The sequence below is a fragment of the Cervus elaphus genome, chromosome 18, assembly GCF_910594005.1.
Source record: "Cervus elaphus chromosome 18, mCerEla1.1, whole genome shotgun sequence".
Classification (NCBI taxonomy): domain Eukaryota; kingdom Metazoa; phylum Chordata; class Mammalia; order Artiodactyla; family Cervidae; genus Cervus; species Cervus elaphus.
In genome coordinates this window covers 86,854,070-86,876,904 of record NC_057832.1, presented here as the reverse complement: position 1 = coordinate 86,876,904, position 22,835 = coordinate 86,854,070, and the positions used below count along the sequence as shown (strand labels likewise).

Genomic DNA, 22,835 nt, shown 5'->3' with positions numbered 1-22,835 from the left:
CGAGGTTGACATTTTCAGTTGTAGAAATGTCTCTTTTTTTTTGGTTTCCATTTTTCTTACACTTCCCTGTAATTTTTTTTTACCTTTTTATTTTCTCCTTCCACTTTTCCCCGTCAGCTTCTTCCTTCCTCTCTAACTTCAGCAGCATCTGAGGCAGACTCTGCTGATTTGCATAGTGGATTCTGTTTCTTCCTCCCCACCTCTGCCCTCACAGAGGCTTCATCCTTTCCTAGGGCCACCTGCCTCTTCATCATCCTTGCTGGAACCCAGGGTGGCTCAGCTCTGTTCTACCTCCTCCTCTCCACCTGGCCCAACCACTGCTCTGCCAGGCCTCCCTTGACTGCCGAATGTCGTTATGGCAACCGACAGTCAGTGGGCAGAGGAGACACCATGCTGAGCCAAAACCAGCAAGAAGAGACACTATGCAGCATCTGTGGGGGCTGATAAGGCCAAAGTGTTGGGTCGGGCCCCTCCCCTGTGAGGAAGAGGGAGGAAAATGTGAAAATCATGTCAGTGGTGGTAGATCTCCCAGGAATGATTTCTGACCCAATAGAATGGTTGGAAGACTGTTGCAGACTTTGGTTGAGTTATTCATGTAACTGCTTTGTATGCCCAAACCAACATCTTTTGATTCAGCATCTCCATTTCCAGTGCTAATCCCACAACCATCAGAGAGAGAGCTGAACACGATTCTATGTTGTGGGTGTAAAAGTGCAGGAGAAAATATTGTTTGCTCTGTTGAGTACAACATATTACTACATCCCAGCTTTATCTGTATTGTTAGCTCTGATGATCATGGAGAGTGGTAAATGATAATTTTACCCTGTAAAGTGCACACACTAGGATTTAATGGGAAAGTTCTTCTTTGCAGCAAAACAGACAAACATAAACACCCAATGAGGCCATTAAAGGTGATTGCCTCATATTTTCAAAATATCTTCAATGACTCAAAAAGATGGAGGTATTGATGAGGGTTTGATCTCTGGATTGAGAAGATCCCCTTGAGAAGAAAATGGCAACCCACTTCAATATTCTTGCTTGGAAAATCACATGGACAGAAGAGCCTGGTGGGATGCAGTCCATGGGGTCATACAGAGTCGGACACAACTGAAGTGACTAAGCACAGCACGTTGGGAAGAATATGTCTTTATCACTTAGGATCACTTAGAAAAGTAGAATTAAAAATAGGGATTGTTAGAATACTGCTGCAGTATCATTGTACCTGCAACAGATTTCTATGTCATATTCAATAATTTAGAATATTAAAATGCTGAAGCTAGCAGAGGAAGACTAGTTTATCTCAGTCTACAAATGAGAACAAGACCCAGAAAGCAAGAGGGCTTACCTGTGGGTCACACACTTTCTGAGCTTTGTCATCTTTTCATTAGACCTGAATGCCGCCCAGAAAGCTAAAACAAACTTACAGAAGAGTCCTTTGGACTTTAAATATTTTGAAACATTGTGTGCATGCACAAAAGATCAGATTCTCATTCTCATGGGCCCATCACACCATATGTTGTTGTTGTTGTTCAGTCACTAAGTCATGTCTGACTCTGGGACACCATGAACTGCAGCGTGCCAGATTTCCCTGTCCTTCACCATCTCCCTGAATTTGCTCAAACTCATGTCCATTGAGTCACTGATGTCATCTAACCGTCTCATCCTCTCTTGTCCCCTTCTCCCCTTGCCCTCAATCTTTCCCAGTATCAGAGTCTTTTCCAAAGAGTTGGCTCTTTGCATCAGGTGGCCAAAGTATTGGAGCTTCAGTTCCAGCATCAGTCCTTCCAGTGAATATTCAGGGTTGATTTCCTTTATGGCTCTGCAGAAAATTATCCACACTCAGTCATAGTTCCCACAGACACTGGCTCACTGCCTTTGGATCTTAGACTTACTTTAGACATTGGCAGGGAAGACTTCACTGTGTTTATCAAAACAATATAAAAGTTACAAGATTTAGCAATATAAAAAATAATAAAATGAAAACAAAAGAGAAGGGGAAGTAAAGCAAGGGGATAGTGGTAAGTATGCTAAATTATTCATTTTAATTAAAGAAAATTAACAAACACTGTGTCAAAGAGCATATCAAGTTATACATTTGTTTATTGTTTAAAAGTCATAATGCTAATCATCAAAAGTCTAAAAAAAAAAAAAGAAATCCCAGAAACTGTTTAAAATTGATTATCTTTTAGAGAAGGAACAAGAGGGCCTCATTTTTTTTTTAGACCATTTAATGTGGTATGACTTCTAAATGTACATGTATACTTGTTTAAGTGTAAAACTGACATTCTCATTAATAGGGATTTTGTTAAATAAACCCTGAAATGGAATACTTGCCCTCCATTGAGAGAAATGAAGTTACCCTGTTTATTCTGATAGAGAAGAATGTCCATGATGAAAGGATAAAAGAAGAAGTTAAGTTACAGAATCATATATAAAGCATTGTCTACAAAAATACATACCCCTATCTGTGTGCATTTCTATAGATTTCTATATTATAAAAAAAGATGTGGAAAGACACACACCCAACTCTTAGATTTGAGAAGAGAAGAAATGAAAGAAACTTAAAAAAAAACAAACTTCTATAAATGCTAACATATTAATCTTTAAGTATTTTAAAATATTAAAACAAATTATAGAACTTAAAAAGTCATAAAAGTGTATGGCTTATTTTGATATGTTTCACAAATATAATTTTATCTAAATTTAACACAGACTCATTTAAGTATAATATTAAAGAGAAAAGAAGCTTTCTAAATTACTTATTTGAGTATGTTTATGACTTTTTTCTGGTGGGTTATAAAATAATTAAGTGTATTAAGAAAAAATGTAGAGCAGTTGGATTCAATTTGAAAATAAACAGTGTAATGAAGATTCCTCCTTGGTAACTAATCAATTCTGAAATATAATTTAAAAATCTTGCTTTCAAATAGGTAAAATTTGTCTAACCTAAACATTAAATGAGATAATTATGTGATTTTATTTTTCCCGTCCCCATTAATCCATTTTACTATATTGAGAAGTTTAGTGAATGAATATAAAGTCATAATGAAAGCTATGATGGTGACTATTGTCTTCCATGTTTATTGGTATTTGGGCCAAATCCCAACTGGCCGTGCCCCCTCTCTTTTCCCAAACCAGCTTTGAATGTCAAGTTCTTAGTTTAATTAGCTCACTGAGAGCACAAAGAAAAATAAACAGTGAACTGAAATTTGAGCTTTAAAGTATTGAAGGGTTCATGGTTTTGTTTTAGGTTTTTATTTCTGACTTTTGTTAAAAGTAAAACAGAAAAAGAAACCATGAGTTCCCTTAAGATCTTTAGGTGAAAATTGGCAATTTTGAAACAAACGAACAGATTATTTTAGCAATAAAATTCAGACACTCTGTTGTACACCTTAATGTTTCATAATATTGCTTCCATAAAGTTCTCAAATTTGAAAGAAAATAAGGCATACAAAGTTTTGTAATTTATAATAATATATACAATATAGATGACAATACATTCAAGTGGTGTGGAACCATAAGTGTGTAGGATGTGCATATTAATAAATATTTGCAATGTTAGTTTCATTATTTGAATCTGTATATATTTAAATATATTTTTACCTTTTGGTTGACAAAATGTCCTGGAAATTTTTAAAAAAGTATGCTATATGTAATGCAGAGATTAGTAGAATGTGATTTATTGTAGTTTCTTATGTCTTAAATGTATTAATTCCTGCTTTAAACAGAAAATACAAAATTAAAAGGACAATTTAGAGTCAAATGAATCATGAAACAAATTCTCATATGAGACAAAAAAGAAATTATAGCTTACTGCCAGTATTTTCTTAAAACATCTCCTTTCCAAAAGAAATTACTGAGAGTGGAATAAAGATTTTAATTTCTTTACATTGAGGATTGAGGTTTATGACAAGATAAAGAAGTAGATTCAACATTTATTTTCTCCTCTCCTTCTTTGTATAGATATAGTGAAGTTATGGTCCAAACCTGGTATCCCCTAATATGTGTATTTGAATTTTATCTTCATTCTCTGAATATCATGTCCTAGACTTCCTGAAATCAGCTGTTTCTTCTGTTTTAGATAAAGGCTGTATATATAGTTACACATACACCATCAAGTCACCACAGATTTTTGCAAATAGGTGGAATAATGTCCAACTTTGATGGCTTGGTGACTCCTAAAAGGTATTCACACTTCCTTTGGTATTAGCATCAGTATTTCCTAATTCAGGTCATTCTCTCACCTTGCTTCCTCACCCACCAGACACATACCACAGTACCTCTCCAAGTAATATGTATTGTACATGGACACCTCCTTAACAATGAATTTCCTGGACCATGAAAGCAGGGGACATACCCATCTCCACTGCAGAAAGAATTAGATCTGATTCTTCACTTGCCTCTGTGGATCAAACTGTCCTCCCAAAGGCTGTAAACAAACAAAAAGAAATAGAAGAAGGCAGTGGGGGCCCTGAATTTTAGGTGTATATCCACAAACCATATTACATCTCAGAGTCCTGTCAAGACCCTTGTTTTATGATGAACCGTTGGCTAGACCTTTTTTATTTAAAATTATTTTGTCATAGTCCTCTCATTTCAGTTGACTTCACTTTAGGGTAAAAATATGTTTGGGAAACTGTTTGCCACTTGTGAATTAGGGAGTATGAAGTATCTTATCTTGAAATATGTGAAGCTAAAATCTTTAATTTCTGAAAACAACTTTGTAACTTTTGTGTAAAGTATTTGTAGCATACTGGTTTATTAGGAATATTAGGAACATAGCAGTTTTCTTGCTTCTCCTCTTTCTTAAACGTTATTTTCTAGTATAAAGTTAGTAAATTATCAGTGTGCTCATCTGAAAATATAGATGGACTTTGAAATGAAATGAAATAGCAATCACTCTTTATCACATCTAGGGAAGAGATTTTCTCATATTTTCAAGTTTCTCATTTATACATTATTTTTATTTGCAATCACTATGTAGACAATTTTATAAAGTGCTGTAATCTACTTGACATTCCAAGTTACTAAAATCTTGAAGTTATTAAATCATTAAAAAATACAAATTGCTCAAGAAAATGCATTTTATAGAAATACGGCAATATTTATAAAGAAAAGAAAACTATCATGCATAATGTTATCATACTGTGCCAACAACTGTTAGCATTTTAGTACATTCTTTCCCAGTCTTTTTTTGAGTGTATTTTCCTTTTCACTCAGCTGTGTCCAGCTTTTTGCGACCCCATGAGCCCACCAGGCTCCTCTGTCCATAGGATTCTCCAGACAAGAGTACTGGCGTGGGTTGCCATGCCCTTCTCCAGGGGATCTTCTCAACCCAGGGATGGAAGCTGGATCTCTTGCATTGCAGGCAGATTCTTTACCATCTAAGCCACCAGGGATGTCTTCCTTTTCCACAGTTGATATATACTTCCCTGAAACCTTTTACTTTTGCTTTGTGTTACAGAATTTTCCTATATCACTATAATTTTACATTAAAAATATCTTCTTTAGCATTTTTGATGGCTGCATTGTAGGATACCATAATTTAGTAAACTATTTGAAACTTGACTTTTAAGGGTGTCATTTGTTTGCAAGGAAGCTTTGAGAGGATTTATTTCATTTGACTATTTAACATGGAAGTTCTTGAAGCAGCAAGTGAATGTAGGGTATACCAGATAACAGGGAACTTAGGAAGGGCTCTGGGGGCAGGGCCAGGTAGCCATGTGTGAAGGAAGGATAGCTGGAGTGAGGGTCGGGGAGGGATTGAGTCCATCTAGCACCGTGAACTGCTGTAGGACACCAATTTGTCTTCCAAGAGTTCTCGTGGCTACAGACCACAAGAGCTGAGTAAGAGTGCCCAGAATTGTTCCAGCCATTTTTAAGTTCAGTTTTATAATCTGAAAGATTGTATTGTAAAGCTGGAGGGATTGACTTCGTCTGCAGCACCTTAGCAAGTTATCAAGCTGTGGCCAGAGAAACTTTTAAATTAAGGTTACTCCAGTGTTTTCCACAAAGACCAAAGGCATCAACATGAGATTACTCAAAGGTCAGCATTGACTCTGGTCTGTTGTAAACCCAGAGGATGAATTTGGCAGATTGAAGGGTTTATCTTGGATAGTGAAATTAGACATATATTAGTATATTTCTTTTTACTGTTACTTTTCCTTCAAATTAGTTTAATATTACCAGATGTCCTCCACTGCTTTTGTTGGCTATCAAACTATTGTCAGTTAGAAAAAGTTAATCCTTGTAAATTCACCAGTCACTATGGTGTTTTTATAGCTTTGCTGTCTGGGTTCATCCTTCCTTCCTTCCTCCCCTCCTCCCTTCCTTCTTCCCTCCTTCCTACCCCTTCTCCTTCTCTTCCTTCTCTCTCTTTCATTCTTTCTTTTAGGTTCATGTTATAAAATCTATTTAAAGCTAATGGGACTAGAATATGAAAACTAATACAGAAATGTAGATTTCTTTGATGACACAACCTCTTCTCTGATATCTTCATTAGAAAAAAAATAGAGAATTGTCATATTGGACTCTCGGAAGAAAAAAAAAAAAAACAAATAAGAAAGAAAGAAGAAACAAACAGAACGGATACCCACTATGACAAAAGAGAAATTTGGATGGAATTCAGGAATACAGAATCTAGGTGAGAACTAACCTAGGTGAAGATCAACCAGCCTGACTTTTATCTCATGCGAAGGATAAAACTATGTGGAACTTGAAAGGACAGGAACCCACAGGTACCCTTAAGAGACAAGGGAGATGGAGAATATAATAGGCCAGGGAAGCCCAGAATGAGAACTCAGTAGCTTTACAGTTGCCATCTTCAGAACTACAGGCCATGCTCTCAGCCTGCCTACACTTTAGCTGGATGGTACCCTAACAAAAATGTAACACTGAGGCACTTGGCTCCATTTAAGAGCAGTTGTTCACAATCAGCAAAAGGGAGACATGCTCCAGCTATCTCTGGGCTAGTTAAGAAATATGATTATAAAACATGATTAGTGCAACTTACCTTTAGCCATAACTTTAGGAGGTGACAGCTCTGACTTTAATTTGGTGAGGATGACTTGTTGAGTGAAGTGGGAACTTACTACAGGGTCACTAAGACAGTCACACCAGTTAGAGAAGTGGGTGATGCCCAGTGAATTCTGGTTCCCACCATAAATAAGTCCCCGCCATGGATCTTCTGGTTATGGCTCCCTCACTACTAATCACAGATGGAAAATGGACTCAATACAATTAAGCTGTTAAACCACCCTGCTTTCGTTTGGAACTATGTTGTGCCCTTGGGACAGTTTCAGGTTCAAGTAGTGTTAAGTAACAGAATTAAACAAGCAGGGACTGTCATGTGAAAGATAAATAAACTGCAAAGAAAAAAAATTACTCCCCTCTCTCCAGCTTTACTGAGGTATAATAGACAAATAAGTTGGTAAGATATTTAAAGCATGTGGCATAACAATTTGATTCATATGTTCATTGTGAAAGGATTCACCCCACTGAGCTAATGCATCCATCACCTCAGATACTTACTTTTTTTTCTTTCTGGCTAGAACATTTAAATTTTATTCTTAGCACATTTCAACTATGCAATATAGTGTTATCAACTATAGTTATCATGTTGTACATTAGATCCTCAGAGAAAGACAAATACCTCATGGTATCACTTAAAAGTGGAATCTTAAAAAATTTTTTTCATAACTCATGGAAACAGGAGAAAAGCAGTTACCAGGGACTAGGATGGGGATAATAGAGATGGGACTAGATCTGATAGACAGAGTACCTGATGAACTATGGATGGAGGTTCGTGACATTGTACAGGAGACAGAAATCAAGACCATCCTCAAGAAAAAAAAGTGCAAAAAAGACAGGAGTCAAGACCATCGGCAAGAAAAAGGAAAATGCAAAAATTTGTGAGGAGGCCTTGCAAATAGCTGTAAAAAGAAGAGAAGAAAAAAGCAAAGGAGAAAAAGAAAGATATACCCATTTGAATGCAGGGTTCCAAAGAATAGCAAGGTGAGATAAGAAAGCCTTTCTCAGTGATCAATGCAAAGAAATAGAGGAAAACAATAGAATGGAAGAGACTAGAGATCTCTTCAAGAAAATTAGAGATACCAAGGGAACATTTCATGCAAAGATGGGCTCCATAAAGGACAGAAATGGTATGGACCTAACAGAAGCAGAAGATATTAAGAAGAGGTGGCAAGAATACACAGCAGAATTGTGCAAAAAAGATCTTCACAACCCAGATAATCACGATGATGTGATCACTCACCTAGAGCCAGACATCCTGGAATGTGAAGTCAAGTGGGCCTTAGGATGCATCACTACGAACAAAGCTAGTGGATGTGATGGAATTCCAGTTGAGCTATTTCAAATCCTGAAAGATGATGCTGTGAAAGTGCTGCATTCAATATGCCAGCAAATTTGGAAAACTCAGCAGTGGCCACAGGACTGGAAAAGGTCAGTTTTCATTCCAATCCCTAAGAAAGGCAATGCCAAAGAATGCTCAAACTACCACACAATTGCACTCATCTCACATACTAGTAAAGTAATGCTCAAAATTCCCCAAGCCAGGCTTCAACAATACATGAACCATGAACTTCCAGGTGTTCAAGCTGGTTTTAGAAAAGGCAGAGGAGCCAGAGATCAAATTGCCAATATCCGCTGGATCATCGAAAAAGCAAGAGAGTTCCAGAAAAACATCTGTTTCTGCCTTATTGACTATGCTAAAGCCTTTGACTATGTGGATCACAATAAACTGTGGAAAATTCTGAAAGAGATGGGAATACCAGACCACCTGACCTGCTTCTTGAGATATCTGTATGCAGGTCAGGAATCAACAGTCAGAACTGGACATGGAACAACAGACTGGTTCCAAATCGGGAAAGGAGTACGTCAAGGCTGTATATTATCACCCTGCTTATTTAACTTATATGCAGAGTACATCATGAGAAACGCTGGGCTGGGTGAAGCACCGGCTGGAATCAAGATTGCCAGGAGAAACATCAATAACCTCAGGTATGCAGATGACACCACCCTTATGGCAGAAAGTGAAGAAGAACTAAAGAGCCTCTTGATGAAAGTGAAAGAGGAGAGTGAAAAAGTTGGCTTAAAGCTCAACATTCAGAAAACTAAGATCATGGCATCCGGTCCCATCACTTCATGGCAAATAGATGGGGGAATAGGAGAGACAGTGGCTGACTTTATTTTTCTGGGCTCCAAAATCACTGCAGATGGTGATTGTAGCCATGAAATTAAAAGATGCTTACTCCTTGGAAGAAAAGTTGTGAGCAACCTAGACAGCACATTAAAAAGCAGAGACATTACTTTGTCAACAAAGGTCCATCTAATCAAGGCTGTGGTTTTTCCAGTAGTCATGTAAGGATGTGAGAGTTGGACTATAAAGAAAGCTGAGTGCAGAAGAATTGATGCTTTTGACCTTTGATATTGGAGAAGACTCTTGAGAGTCCCTTGGACTGTGGGGAGATCCAACAAGTCCATCATAAAGGAGATCAGTCCTGGGTGTTCATTGGAAGGACTGATGTTGAAGCTGAAACTCCAATACTTTCGCCACCTATGTGAAGAACTGACTCATTGGAAAAGACCCTGAAGCTGGGAAAGATTAAGTGCAGGAGGAGAAGGGAATGACAGAGGATGAGATGGTTGGCTGGCATCACTGACTCAATGGACATGGGTTTGGGTGGACTCCGGGAGTTGGTGATGGACAGGGAGGCCTGGCGTGCTGTGGTTCATGGGGTCGCAAAGAGTTGGACACGACTGAGCAACTGAACTGAACTGTATAGACATGGGAACAAACCTTTAATTTTTAAAAATAATGTTTATAAAAACACTTATTAGTACCAAACATGGGCACCAATATAAGGAATTTAGAGGAAATATTCCATCACCACTCCCACCCAGTAAATAAATCTACTAGAAAATTAACAGTGAAATGTTTTTTAAAATATATTCAATTGTTTTCTTAACTGATGCTAAACTACATCAATTACATAAAGTATAACTTGACTTTAGATTTTTTAAATTCCCCAAATTAAAATACAGTAGAGTCAGTGAAGAGCAGATTCACTACATCAGCAAAATAAATTAGTGAAATTTGTAGTCAAGCACTCAAAAATTTTTGTACTTTAGGGGAGAAGTATGAGATAATTATGATGGAGAAATATAAAAAACAAGGAGGAAATGCCTAGGAGTAAACCTATAGAAATTATATTATTCACAATTGGTGTGAAAAAAACTGTAAAAATTACTAAATCTTTGAAAACAATGTCCTTGAGTTGAAGAGTTGATTTTTGGTTATGACAGAGGAAAATATTAATGGAGGTAATTGGATATAAACATACTTGAATGAAATATTTTAATTTCTGATAATGTAAAAATTCTTTAAGCATCCAGTAAGAAACAAAAGTTGCTAAACAAAAGGAAGAAAAATCCGGTTGGCATCAGACATCTCAGTAACAATAAATAGTAGATAGCAGGATTCATGTTTGCAGTTTTCCGTGGAAATATTCTTAACCTAGAATTCTATAGCCATTGAAACTATCATTCATTTGTGAAAGCAACAGAAGCTCATTCTTAGTCATGAAAGTTTTACAGAGTAATTCATTTCATCTAAGTGATTACAAGTCAGATGCTCCAAAATAGCTAGCTTTCTTATAACTAGCAATAAGCAGTTTAAAGCTATAATAGAAAAAGGTATTTTTATTAAGCAACAAAAGTATAATATAAAATGTCTGGCAGTACATTTAATGAGAGGTATGCAAAATATGGTAATACGATCCACTTAGCAAGTATTTGTTTAATATATACTGAGTTTCCAGTATTGAGAACATACTGAGGGACACATAAGAAAATTTGAATATGAACACCAGTCTCCTAAATTAAACAGGAAACATCAACAATGAAAATACGTAAGTTATCCTCTAAGTATGTCTATCATCTATCTTTGTCTCTATCTACTAATTGAACTATTCTCCTGATTATTTTAGAATTGAGGAAGAAATTTAGAGAGATAATTATTGTATATATACAAATGAGCATATGATAGGAAAGTTTTTTTTTTTTTTAATAAGATAGTTTTGGAGGGAGAGGCACAGAATGAAAAAAAAAAGAACTTCTTTTTTCCATTTATTTTTATTAGTTGGAAGCTAATTACTTTACAATATTGTAGTGGTTTTTGTCATACATTGACATGAATCAGCCATGGATTTACATGTATTCCCCACCCCGATCCCCCCCTCCCACCTCCCTCTCCACCCGATTCCTCTGGGTCTTCCCAGTGCACCAAGCCCGAGCACTTGTCTCATGCATCCAGCCTGGGCTAGTGATCTGTTTCACCCTAGATAATATACATGTTTCGATGCTGTTCTCTCGAAACATCCCACCCTCGCCTTCTCCCACAAAGTCCAAAATTCTGTTCTGTACATCAGTGTCTCTTTTTCTGTTTTGCATATAGGGTTATCATTACCATCTTTCTAAATTCCATATATATGCATTAGTATACTGTATTGGTCTTTATCTTTCTGGCTTACTTCACTCTGTATGATGGGCTCCAGTTTCATCCATCTCATTAGAACTGATTCAAATGAATTCTTTTTAATGGCTAGTAATATTCCATGGTGTATATGTACCACAGCTTCCTTATCCATTCGTCTGCTGATGGGCATCTAGGTTGCTTCCATGTCCTGGCTATTATAAACAGTGCTGTGATGAACATTGGGGTGCACATGTCTCTTTCAGATCTGGTTTCCTTGGTGTGTATGCCCAGAAGTGGGATTGCTGGGTCATGTGGCAGTTCTATTTCCAGTTTTTTAAGAAATCTCCACACTGTTCTCCATAGCGGCTGTACTAGTTTGCATTCCCACCAACAGTGTAAGAGGGTTTCCTTTTCTCCACACCCTCTCCAGCATTGATTGCTTGTAGACTTTTGGATAGAACGTTTTTTTACAGAGTTTTGTAGTTAAAGTAGTGCTGGTATGAGCCCAAGACAAAAGAGAATAGAATACAATCAAGTGCAAAGAGCATCAAATGTATGTGTATATTAGTATTATATTAGTATTTGATTAAAATGCCCTTTCAAATTAGTGGGGAGAATGGATGTTGTTATGGTTGAGCTACCTGGTTTAAAAAGATGTTAAATGTTAGAAAAATATTGGTGAATGTTTCTCTAATTTTTTTAAGCAAGCCTCCAAAGTTAAAAACTATAAAGGAAAAGACTAACATGGCAGTGACATAAAACTCTCTCCTAGTCTCAGCCTTCTATTTACATAGTAGAGAGAGATTTCTGGGAAGCAGCTGTCCAACCACCTGCATTTTCCACCATGTTTACTGAGGTGAGACCACATGAGTATTTTTCACCAATGGAATATGTGTGTGTTCGGGGGTTATTTCTGGACCAAGGTGACTGTGGAGCTCCACATTCTCTATATCTGCTTACCAGTTCAATGCATAGGGCTTCCCTGATAGCTCTGTTGGTAAAGAATCCACCTGCACTGCAGGAGACCTGGGTTCGATCCCTGGGTCGGGAAGATCCCCTGGAGAAGGGGAAGGCTACCCACTCCAGCATTCTAGCCTGGAGAATTCCATGGACTGTGTAGTTTATGGGGTCACAAAAAGTCAGACACAACTAGCATTTTGTGTCACCACACAATGAAAGGACCTGGGTTTAAAAGAATTGCATGAAAAAAGCTGCCCGTTGACCAGGATATTGTGGTATGTCGATATGGTAAAGTATAATGCAGCAATAAAATGAAATAAATATTTTCTGTGTTGTTATTTGTATTAGTAGATCACTCCCAATGTGATATGGTGAATGAAAAATAAATTGTATATTCATTAGCTAAGTAATCATGAACCTTTTAGGTAAGAAACTCCTAGGCTCGAAGTAGAGATTAAGACAGAACCAAAAACACTGCCCACATCTCTTTACTTCAAATCATTTCTTTCCAAAATATGATCTTACTCTCTTATAGGTCAGTTGACTAGATCATAGAAAGGAAGGGTTTCCCTGGTGACTCAGTGGTAAAGAATCCACTTGTCATTGCAGGAGACATGAGTTCGATTGCTGGGTCAGCCCCTGGAGAAGGAAATGGCAACACACTCTAGTATTCTTGCCTGGGAAATCCCATGGACAAGGAGCCTGGCCAGCTACAATTTATGGAATCTCAAAACAGTCATACACAACTGAGCAATTAAACAACAACTCTTATTTAAGTACTTCTGTCACCTGGAGATGCTGCTTCCCCTTAGCCTCTGAGTCTTTTAATATGTTAGTCCCTCTGCCTGGAACAGAGTTTTTGAAGGCCAATGAAATGCCAGCGGTTGGTATTTGAATCATTGTGATGATTAATTTTATGTGTCATCTTGATTGGGCTAAGGGGTGCCCAGGTAACCTGTGAAACATTTCTGGATATGTCTGCAAGGGTGTTTCTGAAAGAGATAGGCACTGAATTTGTAGACTGTGTAAAGAAAAACACGTTCCCCGGTGTCGGAGGACATCAGCCAGTTGGTTGAAGACATGAACAGAACAAAAGACTGAGGAAGGGTGAAGTTGCCGTCTATGCTTGGACAGCCATCTTCTTCTTCCTTCAGACATAGGTATTCCTGGCTCTCAGACTTTTAGATTCAGACTGAATTATCCTTTCTTCCCCTAGCTTCCCTTGTTCTCTAGCTTGCAGATGGCAGACCATGGAACTTTTCAGTCTCCATAATTGTATGAGCCATTACTTATAATAAATCTCCTCATATATATTTTATTCATTCTGTTTCTCTAGAGAACCCTGACTAATACAGATGTCGATACAGATATGTCTTAGGTTCCTTTACTTATATATAATACCAAAAAAAAACCCCTCATATACACATAGCCAAATCCAACTCATAAGCTTCCTTTATTGTCAGCTCCCTCACCCAGAAAGATTAAAATTCCCTGGTGCCTGCAGGCTTGGCCCAAAGAAGAGATACCACACTTCCTTTTCCTGCAGCCCTTTGGGTGTAGTTTGTTTCCGTTGGTCCCTGCTCTATGTGTGCCCAACTGGTTTACCTTTCTGATTCAGCCTCATCTGTTATTTACACACATTCAAACCGACACTTAACAATAATGATCATAGCAATCCCTTAGCTTTTTCAATCCTAGAAATGTCTACTAATTTAGCCAATTGTCTTCTAATCATCTAAAAGGAGCCTCAGCTCATAATTAATAAAAATTGAAAAAGCCAGGTCCTAAAGGAATTTCTCAGGATTTCTACTGATTCAGCATTCTTCACTCCCCCATTGCAGACCTGGTCACATTTCACTTATCCCCGGGCCCTTAATTTTGATGTTTTTTTCTTCCTGGAAGATTTCCTTGACCCCCTCACTCTTGGTTTTGCTGGGTTCCCCCATCAAGAATTCCTAAATACCTTTTACTTCCCTGTGACCTTCTCTGTGCTAGACTATCTCTTGTCTGTGCTCTGAGCTTCCTCAAGGCAGAGTGTGTATTTGTCAAGGCTCTTGCTTTATCCATAGGACCTGGCATATGGTAGCAACATGATAAATAGAGCTGAACAAATAAATAAAACAAACTGTGGCAAGAATAGAGCTTGCATTAAAAGTTTATCTCCACTTTCCCCCTTTATCCCCAGGAGACCCCATCCTCCAGAATTTAAAGAAGAAAGTTGAACCCTTCTCACTTTAAGCCTATCTTAAAAGCTGCTTTTAGAAACTCCAGTGCACACTCACACACCATTATATGTTATTTTAGGCTGGTGTAATAATAAAACTGTCAATCCTATGAATAAGAACTGTTTCTTTACTTGGATTCTTGCTCATGTTCGTGTATATTTATGTATTACTAGAAAAGCAGCATTCTTAAGATTTCTTAGATTGTTTTGATAAGATGTGACTCTACTTTTCCCAGCCTTTCTTATTATAAGAATCTTTAACAAGCGCTTTAAACAGTTTTGCACATGCTACCTTACATTTTCATGTGATGTAAAGTGTAGCGAAATCCTTTTTTTTCACAGAATTTTTCTTAATAATATTTAAATAATGAAACTGTTTCTGCTTTTGTAATGCTCTCTGTGCAAATAGAATAGTTACCAATGTTTATCCATGGGAAGCACACCAATTCTTTGGTTTCTGGTGAGGGATAATTACAATGATTATTATTTATAGGGCAAAAATTTTATACTCTATATCTTTAATTTAAAATGCTTCTTTATTTAGGGGTGTTAGCAGCAAGAGATTTTGCTGTTAGCAAAAAAAAAAAAAAAAGGTTCTGATGTTAGCTAATCTAGCAATTTGTTTAATGCCTAAATTCATGTGACCTTTACAAGAAAACAGTTTAGGTCATTCACTGAAGATGTGTGGCTCTACAGAGGGCAAAAGTCATGTGTGTAAGATCACAGAGAGCAGCCAACTCCTGGGTGCCCATCCCCGTGACCATCACTGCCTTATTGATCTTAGGTAGAAAAGTGGGCCAAAGGTAGCAACTTATCTTGACCACTGCAGGCTGCCTCTGAACAGTGTGATTCAGGGAGGAAATAGAAACAGAATTCTCTATCTCCACTGAAAAATGAAAAATGATAGAGAAAATAAATGGAGACACAGAAAAAAGAATGTATGGAATTTCAGACAACAGGCTTTTAGACTTGGTCCTCCCTTCCTCACCTTCCTCCTCTGTCCACTGTTGACTGTGGACTTCTGTTTTTTAAGTCAATCCAAGGGACCAATGGAGAAGGATGGTGAGTTCCTTACAGCATTTGGATCCCTTGTGAATACAGACCCTCCCCCTCACCCCCCAGTGGACCCACTATATCTGGGAGTTTGATGAGGCTTATTGTATGGGCAAAGTGAGTGTGTTATGTTTATGACTAAGGGAAGACATTGACATCCCTAGGAGTCCATGTTTTCTGTTCAAATCAGAAAGAAGGCAGTTGTGTTCTAAGACACAACCAACCAAGAAATCCTGGCATATTGTTTCTTTATTCCTGGTATTCTCCTATACTGGCCAACCACTTACACTGAAAATGATGACGCTGAAGGAGACGGAAAAATATGGCAGACTATTGATCTTTTTCTTTCTGTTCTTCTTTACTCATCAATAAACCAAACATATAAAGTGTTGGTAAAGTGTGCACATGTCAAGAAAGAAAAATAGTTTCATTCGGTGTTTCTACAGTGCTGATAAGAATGAAACACATATGCACGTACAAGGTACAGAATATGAATTGTCTAATTTTGGTGATTTAAGTTAGGAGTTAAAGGCTCTTATATTTACATCTAAAAGTCTCATTGCACACTGGTTCATGATAATATTTAAAATATTTTAAATAAATATTTATTTAAATATTAAATATTTAAAAATATCAATTAGAATATTAAAACATTTAAATTAAATTAAAATTAAACATTTGATTTAAACATTTAAATTAAATATTTAATTAAATTATTAATATTAATTAAACATTGGATATTAATTAAAATTAATAATGTTTAATTTTAATTAAATATTTAAATTTAAATTAAAATGTTAAATATTTAATATTTAAAATATTTAATTAAATATTTAATATTTAATTTTGTGTTTGTTTCATTAATGTCTATTTCTCCCACAAAAGTAGGAATCAGACTTATTTATGTCTTAGTCAGCTATTAATTAAAATATTTAATTTTTTTCTTTACAGTTGAACAACATTAAGGGACCTCTTTGGTGGTCCAGTGGTTAAGAATCCACACTTCCATTGCAGTGGGCCCTGTTTTGATTCCTCATTGGGAAATTAAGATCCCACATGCCACTCAGTGTAACAAAACAAAATGAAACAAACAAACAAATAAAACTTTCTTTAAAAAAAAGCCACAAAAAGCAAAAGTGTTAAATAGCAAATGAAAATAACCTAAGTTGAGAGAGCTACCATGAACAAAAGGAAAAGGCTTTGTATTTTAGTAATTTAATGGAACTTTCCCTTGTTTGTTGAACAATTCAAAAAATTCTTATTTTTCACTGAGCCCCACAAATCATGACCCTGCTTGAGAGAGAAGACAAAGAAAAGTCAGAGCTTCACTGTAGCCCAGAGGTGGGCTGTAACCCAGTGTTACACCCGTGTTCACTTCAGAGTTCTTTAAGCATCACTGTCCTACAGTTTTCACTTGTAGCCTTGGTTTCTCAGCAGCCCTTGAACTTGTCTCTTGGCTTAAAGAGGCCATGCGTCCTTTGTTATAGGAGCAACCACCCCCCTCCCCGCCCCGTTCTGGATTCCAGTTGTAATTTAGTAACTTCCAAAGTGACCTAGATACATCTGGACATTTTTATTCATTCATTCATTCATTAGGTAAATATTGAGACCTTATAATATGGCAAACACTGTCCTATGTGAACTGCTATGGACTGAAGTATGCCCTCTTAAGTTCATGTGTTGAATTCTGTTTTTTTTTTTTTCCACCTGTTGAAGTCTTAATCCCCTATGTAATGGTATTTGAAGGTGAGGTATTTGAAGTCTTTGGGAGGTAATTAGGTTTAGATGAGGTTGTGAGGGTGGGATCCTCTTGATAGGATGAGTGCCCTTACAAGAAGAAACCAAAGAGCTTTCTTTCTTTCCCCTTCCCCCTCTCTCTCCCTTCATCATATGAGGACACCGCAAGACAGCTCTCACCAGAACCCAACCGTGATAATACCTTGATCTCAGATTTCCCCGTCTCCAGAACTGTGGAAAGTAAATGTCTCTTGTTTCAGCCACTCAGTCTATGATATTTCGTTGTAATAGTTGACAAAGACATAAACAAGTCTGGTTCCTACTTTTGTGGGAGAAATAGACATTAATGAAATAAACACAAAATCAAATACAAACTAAAATGTAGAAAGTACTATAAAGAAAAATAGCAGGGCACCAGGGAAAAATGAATGGGTGACCTGATTTAGGTTGGGGTATCTTAACAAGAGATGATTTAGGGAACAGCACTCCAGGCAGAGGCAACAACACGTGTGAAAGTGGGAAGAATTTCATATGGAGAAAACTGACAAGAGGGTCTGTGTGCCTGTAAGTGTAAACACCAGGGGAAAGCTCGGGTGGGCTCCTGTTGGGCATTTCCCCCTAAAGTCCTGTTTTATTTTAGACTTTTTATATTATTTTAACTGTGTGTGATAAAGTAAGTCTTACTAAATGAAATTCAGAGTAACAGTACTTTCTGAACTTGAAGCCAATGGACAAAATCAATGAAATGCACATGTGCATAACGTCTTTGATACTTTGTGTGTGATTTGGGGCAAGTCACTCTTCTCTTTGTACATAAGATATTTCATCTTAATTTATGTATAGCAACAGCCACCTTTAAAATGAGAGACAGTGCAAATAAAGCCCCCAACATGGACCTCATAAAAAAAAGCACTCAGTCAGTGAAAGTTAATATTATGAGGAGGACAGGACAGAATATTTGAGATCTAAACTGTCTCCTGATAGCCTGGGATCCATAGGTATGTGCTTTGTAGCTGTAACATGTAGCATGGTCTATATCATATATCTCTTATTACTGACTACCAGGTACTCCTGGCTTCCCAGGTGGCACAAGTGGTAAATACCCTATCTGCCAGTGCAGGAGACATAAAAGACGTGGATTCAATCCCTGGGTCAGGAAGCTCCTCTGGAGGGAGGGCATGGCAACCCACTCCAGTATTCTTACCTAAAGAATCCCATGGACAGAGAAACCTGGTGGGCTACAGTCTATAGGGTTGCCCAGAGTCGTAAACAACTGAAGCTACTTAGCATGCACGCATGCACTAGGTACTGCAAATTAGTATTGTGATAAGCTAAATATTCTCTATTTTCCTTTTTTAAGATTTTTTGATGTAGACCATTTTTAAGGTCTTTATTGAATTTGTTACAATATTGCTTAAAACATGTTTTGGATTTTTGGCCCTGAGGCATGTGGGATCTTAGCTCCCCAACCAGGGATCAAATCTGCATCCCCTGTGTTGAAAGGTGAAGTTTTAACCACGGGATACCAGGGAAGTCCCCGAATATTCTCTTAAAAAAAGAAGCTGAGAAAGCATTGATATAGTCAGTTTGATTTTAAACATAAACACTAAGCAACTGAGTTGACCCTATGACTCTAAAACTTGGAAAATAACTACTCTGGGATGCACTGAAGACTGACACCATTCAGCAAGTTTTATCTCATAGGTCGAAACACCTAAGTTACTGAAAGGGGGAGAGTACAAGGAGACGCTCATGTTTAACTCTTACTTGTTAACTGATCATCTGCCCTACTAAGTCAAACGGTTACAGAGGTATCACTTCACAAAGCAGCCTGGTGAGCTCAGTGATCCACATTAGAGACTGTGACAACTGCCCACATATTTCTCAGGGGCATCATATGTCAAAAACAAGACAAAACCCTCCAGTGCTCTTAACTGAACCTTGAATGATCCATTCATCTAGTTATTCAACAAATATTGATTGAATATGTACCATGGGCTAGGTACTGTTCTATGTCTTGGCATAGAACATATCATTGTCATTCCCAAAGCAGTTTCTGACCTCTGAAACTGTGTTATGCACTCAGTCTTGGAAACTACAACACCAGTTTCCATTAAGAACAGGGGTTATACATGAAGGCCAAGAGTTTAACCCATTTTTTTTTTGCACTAAGATATTGCTTTACAGAAATGTCTGTGCATGTGAACCATTTTTCTCCCACTTGCCAGCTTGGCAAACTGGTAGAAAAAAACATCTCTTATCTAATCGTACCAAATTTTCTGGTCCTCCTTTATAGAACTTACCACATTATATTTTGTAGAATAGACGTCACCTGTAAGCTAAGTACTCACATAGACTATATTATTTAAATGTTTGGTGAATTCAGATTTAATAGAAAAGTAACAGTTAAAGACTTTATTTTCTCAGTGTTGAGATGAGTGTACCTTATGCTCTCAAGTAAATTTAAAGATGCTCAAATATATATAATCAAGCAAGTTGTCTCTGAGCCTACTGTACTTCTATTCAGCCAGCTATACCCCAAATTTCAGTGTGAAAAATCAGTGGAGTCTAAAGAGGTCATATGGAGATTTGCAAAAATAGTCCTAAATTTATGAAAGTTAGGTCTACTGAAATAAGAAAATTTTGAAAAGGAGCCAGCATTTTTTTTTTTTTAAATAAACAAAGCTTCAAAATGTCTAGTACTAAAAATTTAGATAAGCGATATATTTAATCATTTAAGCAAGATGTGCAAATTAAAGCCTGTGATCAAATCCAACCTGCAAAAGTTTTATTTTTCACATTAAAAAAAAAGTTGCATTTGAATCTCCTTAGGTGGGGCCTGCATTCCCTTGTTTAGCCACTAACTCTGCCATTCCCTTATTGCCCTTAAACCAGCGGTCCCCAAACCCTGGGCCACAGACTGGTTCTGGTCCATGACCTTTTAGGAGGTGACTTAGGAGGTGAGCAATGAGGGAGCAAAGCATCATCTGTATTTACAGCCTATCCCCATTGCTCACGTTACTTCCTGATCTGCCTCCTGTCAGATTAAGGGCAGCATTGCTTCCCTGGTGGCTCAGAGGTTAAAGCGTCTGCCTGCAGTGCGGGAGACCTGGGTTCAATCCCTGGGTCGGGAAGATCCCCTGGAGAAGGAAATGGCAACCCACTCCAGTATTCTTGCCTGGAGAATCCCATGGACGGAGGAGCCTGGTAGGTCCACGGGGTCACAAAGAGTCGGACACGCCTGAGCGACTTCACTTACTCACTCACTCACTCACTCAGATTCTCATAGGAGCTTGAACTCTGCTGTGCTTGAATCATCCTGAAGACTTCCTACCCACCAAGTCCATGGAAAAATTGTCTTCCAGAAAACCAGTCCCTGATGCCAAAAAAGTTGGGGACCACTGTCTTAAACTCTGCCCTTTATATAGGTGTCTGGTCCCTAAATTCATTTGTGTTTGGATCTGGTTCCCCTTAGCCTTAGGGCAAAAATCTGTCATTTTACAGAGAACTCCGCATTAACCTAAAACTGTTAAGATAAAACTATAGCTGAATAGAGGGAGGAAAGTTCTCTGGTTTGGTTTAGATCAGGATTTGGAAAGAGGGTATGGACACAAATCCTTTCCCTATAATAAAACATAAAGTAGAAAAAAAAAATCTGTTCTAAGCTACAGTTCTTTGAGCCCTTAAAATGTTAATCAAACCATGATGCTTTTTCATATTGTATCTATAGGGCTCTCTTTGGCTGAAATGAAGTCATCTCTTAAATCAGAACCTTTTGATGGGATCCTGGTTTGCTAGTTAAAGAAGTGTAAACTAGGGGGAGTGAGAGGCCACAGTCACCAACAGTGGATGGTGGGGCTCTTTCGGGGTTGGGTGCTGCCTGTGCGTAGCACCGAATGACCAGCAGTAGCGCACCCGCCAGGGCAGTGAGTGGTGTTCAGAATGGAGCCCCACGCGGAGCTGACGTTCCACTGGTGTTGCATGCTCCCCACCCCTTGCTCTTACCAGAGGGAGACCCTGATGCCAGCTTGCCCTCCTATGGGATAACAATGCCAAGGAACCTGCAGGCACTGAGCCACTCATGCTCAAACAACCTTGAACCCTAGGTTCCTTCCCTCTCTCTCTTCTCCTCCTTTCATTTCAGACTTTCACACAGCTGATTTCTGACCTTGGCATACACTTCGTTTTGAGCGTAGTTCGTCTCAACCGGACACCCAGCTAACTGTCTCATGTTATCACTTTTATTCCTTTTTACTTCTGGTTTACTTTATAACTTTTGTTTTTATGCTTTGGAAAATAGGGTAGAACTAGTTACTCTGTTCCTAGCTGTACTAAATCTTCACGCTGGAAGAGCTTCTTCTCTAGAAACCTTCATTAGAACATTTGAGAAATGATGCTAGTCATTTACAAACCTCACAGGGTACCACTGGGATTATAAAACAGTCAAAGAACAGAAACAGCACTGTTTATACAACAGAGAACCTTCTTTTCTTTTTTTTTAGAGGATCCTTTTATACATTTATTCAGGTATTAACTATTTGACACATAGAACTGAAAGGCAGTGATTTTGGACTCCACTGCAGATGGTGACTGCAGTCATGAAATAAAAAGAAGCTTACTCCTTGGAAGAAAAGTTATGACCAACCTAGATAGCATGTTAAAAAGTAGAGACATTAATTTGCCAACCAAGGTCCATCTAGTCAAGGCTATGGTTTTTCCAGTGGTCATGTATGGATGTGAGAGTTGGACTATAAAGAAAGTTGAGCACCAAAGAATTGATGCTTTTGAACTGTGGTGTTGGAGAAGACTCTTGAGAGTCCCTTGGACTGCAAGGAAATCCAACCAGTCCATCCTAAAGGAGATCAGTCCTGAATGTTCATTGGAAGGACTAATATTGAAGCTGAAACTCTAATACTTTGGCCACCTGATGCTAAGAACTGACTCATTGGAAAAGACCCTGATGCTGGGAAAGATTGAGGGCAGGAGGAGAAGGGGACGACAGAGGATGAGATGGTTGGATGGCATCACTGACTCAATGGACATGAGTTTGAGTAAACTCTGAGAGCTGGTGATGGACAGGGAGGCCTGGCTTGCTGCAGTCCGTGGGGTTGCAAAGAGTGAGACATGACTGAGCAACTGAACTGAACTGAACCTGAAAGGCAGGGTCTATAACTATGCGTAGCTCAGTGCACCTGTAGCATTCAGCTTTTATACATGTAAACATTCATAGAAATGAACTGTATGGATTTGAATAAAGACTTGATCACTGATTGGGATCAACTAGTAAGTCTTCTACTCCCTGACACAGTACAAAGGGCAATCAATGCTTCTATGCAGGGGCAAGAGAAATTCAGATGGGGCAATGAG

At 38.0% G+C, this 22,835-nt stretch overlaps 1 long non-coding RNA gene across 1 annotated transcript; it reads right to left on the bottom strand.

Moving 5' to 3' along the window:
* Positions 1 to 1,768: 1,768 nt before the first annotated feature.
* LOC122674363 lies at positions 1,769 to 7,138 on the bottom strand. Its single transcript, XR_006334959.1, has 3 exons — positions 7,013 to 7,138; positions 4,358 to 4,429; positions 1,769 to 1,819 (listed from the first exon to the last, which is right to left on the bottom strand). It is a non-coding gene; the product is annotated as an uncharacterized LOC122674363 (long non-coding RNA).
* Between the last annotated feature and the right edge of the window lie 15,697 nt (positions 7,139 to 22,835).